The sequence below is a fragment of the Panthera leo genome, chromosome B2, assembly GCF_018350215.1.
Source record: "Panthera leo isolate Ple1 chromosome B2, P.leo_Ple1_pat1.1, whole genome shotgun sequence".
Lineage (NCBI taxonomy): Eukaryota > Metazoa > Chordata > Mammalia > Carnivora > Felidae > Panthera > Panthera leo.
In genome coordinates this window covers 117002858-117011267 of record NC_056683.1, presented here as the reverse complement: position 1 = coordinate 117011267, position 8410 = coordinate 117002858, and positions in this window count along the sequence as shown.

The window sequence follows — 8410 nt, the reverse complement described above, 5'->3', positions numbered from 1 at the left end:
AATTACATGGTTTCAAAGTTAAATCTACAAAACATAGTATCTATGTACTTAAAATACTTCTGTGTATAATGATTTCTTGTGTAGTTTCTAGAAGCTTAGCCTTGATCATGGTTCTCCAAAACTCTCAGTGGTTCCATAAGCCGCTAAATGTTTTTTTTAAAAAAACAAACAAACAAACAAAAACCTCTTTTTCAGGGCACCTGGGTGGCTCAGTCAGTTGAGCGTCTGACTTTGGCTCAGGTCATGATCTCACTGTTTGTGGGTTCGAGCCCTGCGTCGGGCTCTGTGCTGACAGCTCAGAGCCTGGAGCCTGTTTCGGATTCTGTGTCTCCCTCTCTCTCTGCCCTCCCTCCCTCGCTCACGCTCTGTCTCTCTCTGTCTCAAAAATAAATAAACATTAAAAATAAATTAAAAATAAAAACCTCTTTTTCTGCTTAGTCGACTAGAATTGACTTCTGTTGCTTGCAACCAAAAACCTCGCCTGACATTGGGGAATGGCGGTTGGGAGAGTAACCAGCTCCATTTGCGATTGATTCGTACTTTCCTGAGACTAACTCTGCTCGAACAAAATCTCCATAGGTGTCGGTACGGAGAGTTATTCAAAGGCCTATTACACCTTTACCACCCTCCTACCTTGTCCTGGATTCATGTAACTAGGGGATCCCACTCAAGTGATTTGCCACAAAACAGAAAAAAAATGTTTCAGGATAACTTTGAACTCCACCTCTGGAGTCCAGACACGGGAGACGCTGGACTAAGTTTGAGGTATTCACCTCACTTGTCTCCTTATATGATTCCTGCCTCACTCTATCAGGTACCGTTTTACACACATTTTAAGAGGTTCATCATATTCCCTAAGGCTTCCTCATGGCTCTGCTCCAAAGGAAGGTTGAGAAGCTTATATTCATCAAGAGTCTTCTCTTGCTGTGTAGTTGTGCCCTTCCTCCTGGCAGGTGACAGTGACCTCCGATCTAAATAGAATACCACTTGCTTGCTTCAAGTCCAGTGTTAAGTCTGAACTGAGACGTTACCACAGAGAAGCTGTGGTACCTTCTCTCATCTATACTTAGGAACACATGGTACACTGAAAAAAGAGGGGAAGGTTGGAACACTATGCATTGGATCTGATGGAGAATATATACAGATGTTATTATCAAAATGGCATTACTTTCTCTTTCCATGCTAAGAGTCCTGCACATCTCTAGGCATTTCTGATCACGGTGTACATTTTCTACTTGTTCTTTGCTAACAGAAACACTTTTTAACTACTCTTCAAGTTACTCTAGCAGCTTCCACACAACCTTAGTTTTTATAGAAAATGCCTATGCCTGGGCGCCTGGGTGGCTCAGTCGGTCGGGCGTCGGACTTCAGCTCAGGTCCTGATCTCACTGTTTGTGGGTTCGAGCCCCGTGTCGGGCTCTGTGCTGACAGCTCAGAGCCTGGAGCCTGTTTTGGATTCTGTATCTCCCTCTCTCTCTCTCTCTCTGCCCCTTCCCCATTGGCACTCTCTTTGTCTCTTAAAAATAAATAAATATTAAAAAAAGAAATTAAAAAAAAGACAAAGAAAACGCCTATGCCTTAGGCTGTAATTCCCAATGTTCTGTGGATTATTTTCCTGGAGGCATTCGTAGGCATGCACCCAAACCATTCCAAAATCACATGGATTTGGGAACTTCTCGGAAGACTTTGTTCACCCTATATGGGAATTTACACATCCCTGGAGCATGTCAGAGCATTTCAGTTACAATGCTGCCTTCCAAGCACGTATGCTAACATTCTTCATATCAGCGCCCCCCTAGAAACTGGTGTGGATGTAAAAATAGCGAATGTCTACTGAGGACTCACAAGGCGCCAAGCACAGTTCTGTAGTTTCATTCTACACCATCATCTTGGTTATTCACAACAATCCTATAAAATTGGTACTATTTTACAGATGAAAAAACTGGGGCACAGAGATATTAAATAATTTACTTAGTACTATATAACTGAGTGTACATTATATCATAAATGAGGGAGCCGAGAATCCATCGTAGACATAATGACTTTTGAGGCCATTCTTAACTGCTACACTTGCCGCCTTCCAAAGGAAAATGCTACCAGAGAGCATCTCAATCATTTCTATGTTTTTATGACACATCTTATGAGGTCAGTGAGGCTTCAAATTGTCTGTTGTATAGAAGGTTTATCCTTTGTCAAAGGCATGAAATATTTCCCTCTGAATCAAATCATCCAATAAAACTAAATTTGCAACCAAATTAAAATATACTTCCAATGTATTAGGAGCAAATTTAACAGCCTCATTTATACAGGAAAGAACCACTATTCGAAATCTATCTCCTATTTTGCATTTGCAAACTGATTAAAATTTTGTTAGTCATTTATCTAATGAGAATTTCATGGTTACCTACTCTTTTTATCTAAGGTCATAAACAAAGAATCCAAAATCAAGTTGCAGACAATATATATTCATGAGACTGTTAGAGAATAAAACAACATTACAAGTAGCAGCAGATGAATTTTTAAAATTTTTATTACACCATGAGGGGTGTAGTTTGTGAGTACGTATGTGTGTGTGTATGTGTGTGTGTGCATGTATTTGTATGTATGTACCATGGACAGGAGACAACTTTCTCCCCAATTATTGGACCTTGGAGGAAATTACTAAGCTTTATTGAGCCTCATGGTCTTTAAAAGAATTAGTGGGCTTACTTAATGTCAAGAACATAGTCCGTATTTTCCAAGGTTGAAAGAGCCCAGAATTTGGTAAGAACTCAGTTCAAATCTTGGTTCTATACTTAACAGTTTCATGACTTTGTACTAATCATTAAAACCTCCTGAGCCTAAGTTTCTTAACCTGAAAAGAAAAAATGAGGATACTACCTATCTTGTAAATAGTTCAGATTAAGTGAGGTAATGTATGTAAAGTACACAGCATCTCACATGATAAATGTCAGTTCCAATGTTCTGTTCCCCTCTGTCTTGTATTCTCTTGTCATCTCTTAGAAAGAAGTGGTGGACGTGGGGGTACAGGTTGGAAGCAGAGGGGCCTCCTACTTGGGAGAAACCTTTGCCTCTGAAGAAACCCAGCCAAGCTTGGTGGGCTCAGAGAAGAGGAAGCAGAAAGCAGAGACCTCAGGTTCTAAAGTTTAAGGAAGAGAGGAAAAGAGGGCTTTAAAATGTCTCTCCACATATCCAACCCAACTCACCAGGACAGCAAAGTAGTTCGGGATTCAAGTGGAGACATAATGTGTCCCTTCCCATGGGGGGAGATGTGAAGCAAAACTAGGTTCCTGAAATTGCAGGGAAGGAATAACTGGTGGGGAGGAGATTGTTCTTTACCTCTGTGATGAGACGGAACCACAAATGCCTCAGTGCCACGGTACTGAGATACCCCAGGCCCTGAAGGAGCCCTGCTGGTGCCATACTGACAGCCTGCTGTTTTTTGCCCCTGACCTGTCACCCCAAAGTGCCTGACACCAGCTCAAGGGAGGCTTGCTTAGCCACCAGAGGTAAGCGTGTCACCCAAGATGAAGGAAAACTATCTCCACCGCATTTTCCCATATTTTACTCCTCACAGTGTGTAGTCCGTGTCCTTATGCCTCAACTTCCTGATTTGGACAGATGGAGTGAGTGCTCTTTGTGGGGGGTGGGGGGTGGGTGGAGGGGGCGCAGCTCTAGGCATTATTCTACAAGCCCTTCCCAGAAACTCAGCCTGGAGACTGTGCTTCCCAGATCTTTACTGACCCAGCTCCTTCTTGTTATTCCTGGATAGACAGGAGTCCTCATTTGCTTGTCATTCTCTCTCAGAATGCCTGTTTCATTTATTTTATAACACTTTTTACTATTCAAAATATCTTCTATTATTTGTTTACTTATTTATGAGTATCCTTTCCCCCACCTGAAAGCAAGCTCTAGCAAAACAGGGACTTTGCCTACTGTAGGCCAAATCTGGCCTGGTTGCTTTGTTTTTTGTTTTTTGGTGTGTTTTTTTTTTTTTTTTTTTTTTTTGTAAATAAAGCTTTATTGAAGTACATCCATACACATTTATTGACACATCATCTGTTGGAGTTTTGTGCCACAACAGCAGCATTGAGTGGTTGAGACAGATAACTGTCTGGCCCAGAAACCCTAAAATTTTTATTTTCTGGCTCTTTATAGAAAAAGTTTGCTGTCTTGTAGTTTGGTTCATTGTTCTTGCAATAGAACAGTGCTTGGTAGAGAACTGGCACTGATTAATATTTGATGAATAAATAAATAAGCACTAGACAGAGAAGTGAGGGCACCTGCTTCAGGGAAAAACTTTCCCCTTGGTAGGCTTTAGATGCTGTTGCATCGAAAGGTCACAGTAATGTGAGCAGCTGAAGAATCATAGCAGATACTGTTTACATTTCGTTTTAAAGCTATTTTCCACTGTTTTTTATAGTTGTTGGTGGTGGTTTAGTAGGAATCAAGACTAAGGTTCCTATTATATTTTCAGAGCTACATTAAAAATCACTGGCTTCGATCCAGGAATATATCAGGCTCATTAAGCATAATTATTTTCCTCTAGCTAAAGTTATTTTAAAAGATAATGTATATCCATTATTGAAAATGCAGAAGAGGAAAAAATTACCTCAATCCCATTTCTCAAAGGACAGATGCGGATGGCATCAATGCTTTCCTTTGCAGTCTTTATTCCAAATATGAGAAGTTTTTCAAAGTTGTATTTATATTCATATGAACATTTTTCTGCTTTGATTTTCAATTTATTTATTTTTTTTAAATTTTTTTAACGTTTATTCATTTTTTGAGACAGAGAGAGACAGAGCATGAATGGGGGAAGGTCAGAGAGAGAGGGAGACACAGAATCTGAAACAGGCTCCAGGCTCTGAGCTGCCAGCACAGAGCCCGACGCGGGGCTCGAACTCACCGACCGCGAGATCATGCCCTGAGCCGAAGTCGGACGCCCAACCGACTGAGCCACCCAGGCGTCCCTGATTTTCAATTTAAAATTAAAAATATTTTTGTGCGGCATTAGTGAGGGTTCATTGGTTGTGAGCCTCAGGACCAAAGAAACAGGGCTTAAGTAAAAAATGAAATGCATTAGAAAGAACGGAGGTAGCAAATAGAATCAAAGGGAAATTTGTGTCGCAGGACAGGGTCTTCAAGCTGCAGCTGTTTCTAGTCTTGTGTCACTCTGATCAATGTTCCAATTCTAGACCAATAGAATCTGACTGGCCCAGCAGGAGTTCTAAGGCCCCTTCCCACTCTCCCAGACCTGCCAGGGTGCCTGGCTGTCTTTATCGACAGTTCACCAAGGGTGAATACAATAGGAAAAAGGAAGTGTGCCCCCAAGACTCCGAGGTGATGCTACCAAAAGAAGAGAAAGGAATGCAGACAGACAGATGTCCACTGTACGATGTTGTTATACATCTTCATGAATAAGTTTCTTTTTTTTTTTTTATGGGATGCTTTATTGGAAAGTTATTGTCTGTTATCGTGAATTCTTTGCAAATGGTTAGTTTTTGTTTTTTTTTTTTTTAAGTAATCTCTGCACCCATCATGGGGGCTCGAACTCACAACCCTGAGATCAGGAGTAGCACGCTCTACCGACTAAGCCAGCCTGGCACCCCACTCTTCACAAATAAGTTTAGACTACTTTTGAAATTGATGTGAGAATCAATGACTTAAAATGCTAGAAAGAATTTTCCTTTGCCTCTGAGCCCACAGATGTCTCTGATTACTCGCCTCTCTGACATTTTGCCGTCTCTGAGCATTATAGCTTATGCCAGGTAGTCCCTCTCTGACCCTCTTTGGTCACGTGATTATTTTGTTAAGACACTTTGGGACACTGTTAATTAGGTGCGAGTTATAGTGCTTGTTATACCAGCTAGCGTCATCAGCATCCAAGTCCCAGGGCTCTGGAAGATTCCCTGCGTCCTATAGTATGAGTGGAAGAACACACTGTTTGGGGGAAGAGGAAACTTCAGGAGCCCAGATCAGCAAGAGAAGACAATGCCGAGAGAATCTCTTTCTCCTCCCATTTCCTCATGGAGAGGCACGCTAAGGCCAGGCGCTGTGCTGGTAACACAGGCAGCGTGGGATTGCAGTGCAGGAGAATAACTCTGCCTTCGTACAGAGCAAACGTGAGAACAGCTTTTATAGAGAAGGCGTTTGCACGCTAATTGCATTCAGGGTGACAGCTGCCCAGCACCAGAGGAAGCCAGTTATGCTCTGGGGAGCAAAGTAGGGTACAACCCCTCCTATTAAGCAAATGCGCCCCTGGTCCCAGCTAGCTCGTCATATAGCCAGTCCGACAGTCAGTATGTAAGGTGTCATGTACTTTTTTCAGGTCCAGGGCCCAAATGTTTGCTTTGTGCAAAGAAGAGAGGAGAAGTTCAGAGCAAAATTTCCCCCTCAAAACTTAAACCAAACTTTGCATATAAATGTGTGGTTTTTCCCTTAGACAGTGGGATGTGCTGGCTGGTAGCATGTTTTTCTGCCACTAACTGTGAGACCTCAGACAAGTCAGGCTCTCTTTCCTTCTGTCTGTCTGTCTGTCTGTCTCTGCCACGGTAATCTCACCTATAGTAGAAGTTAGTTGGACTTGATAAATCTTAGGCCCTTTTGATCTTAACTCCTTTAAATCTGTAGCTCTGTGATGGACAAACCCTGAAATACCTCCACTGGCTGTTTTCTTTTCCTTCCTTTTCTTTTTTGTTAATCTTTATTTATTTATTTTGAGAGAGAGAGTGTGTGTGTGTGCATGCACAAGCAGGAGAGGGGCAGAGAGAGAGGGAGAGAGAGAATATCATGCAGGCTCCATCGGGAGCCCGACGTGGGGCTGGAACTCACTACCGAGAGATCCCAACCTGAGGCAGTATCAAGAGTCAGTTGCTTAACTGACTCAGCCACCCAGGCGCCCCTAAGTTTTCTTTAATTATGTAATATTTAAAAGTTTCTTTCTAGATTTTTATATTAAATCAATCTAGTCTTAGAATAGCTTATAACGGGGGCGCCTGGGTGGCTCAGTCAGTTGACTGACCGACTTCGGCTCAGGTCATGATCTCACAGTCCATGAGTTCGAGCCCCGCGTCGGGCTCTGTGCTGACAGCTTGGAGCCTGGAGCCTGCTTCCGATTCTGTGTCTCCCTCTCTCTCTGTCCCTCCCCAACTCATGTTCTGTCTCTCTCTGTCTCAGAAATAAATAAACATTAAAAAAAAATTTTTCTTAAAAAGAATAGCTTATAACGTACCTCAGTGCACCTACTGACAGATACTTGCTGTAGCTGGTTTATGGCTTTTGCTCATCTCTCAGTCATGGTGACAAAACAAACCCTGCAACACTCCACACCACCAAGCAATAAGGTGGAAAGGGCGAGAAAGTGGGAGTCAGGACATAGAAGGCTGCAAGGGAGCTGTGCAGCTTCAGGACAGTCTCGGACATCATCTGCTAGGGGTTTCCCAGCCACTCTCCTCTGCCTCCTACTACCTGAGAAACCGAGGGGAGAACGTTCCTCACATTGACCCCCAGCTCACACCTCTTCCTGGCCCAGGCCCCACCAGTCAGTCATGAGCTCCCTGCGTCCACAGGGGCATGAGGACGGCAGCTGCTCAGGTTCCCCTCCAGCCCATGTCCTTCCCTAGAGTCCTCTTACAGCCTTGTAGTCCCTAGAGCGTGTTTGTGTGTGTGTCCTTTTTCATATCTTTTGCTCTTTCTTCACAAATGCCAAAGAGTAATTTCCTCTGTTGTTTTTTTTTAATTTTTTTTTTAATGTTCATTTATTTTTGAGAGAGAGAGACACACAGAGTGTCAGCAGACGAGGGTCAGAGAGAGAGGGAGACACAGAATCTGAAGCAGGCTCCGGGCTCTGAGCTGTCAGCACAGAGCCCGACGCGGGGCTTGAACTCACGGACCGCGAGATCATGACCTGAGCCGAAGTCGGATGCTTAACCGACTGAACCACCCAGGCTCCCCCCTGTTGGGTTTTTTTAAAAAGAGTTTAACATGGTCTCTGGCTTTTGTGCCTCTTTACTCACATTAATTATTTTAGTTAAAGAACTGATTTGATGGAACCAAAAGTAGTTATTTTTTATTTCCAAGCATCATTACACACTATCTTTTATAAGGAGATAAGAAGAAACACCTACCTTGAATACTTTTATAAGGAGAGAAGAAATACTGATATAATAAACTACCTGCCATCTTCCAAAAATATTTCCATTTTTAATATCAATTATTTGCCTAAACTGTCAACTTTGATCACATTAACACTGAGTCTCTAATTTGAAGACTGTTAGGCTTTTGTTTCTGTGCATATGGTTTTAGTTGAATAAGAGTAATTTTAAAAAATACTGAGATTGTTGACAATTTGGTTGTCAATATATATGTGTAAAATATAGTCATATATATGACTATAGTGGACTTTATG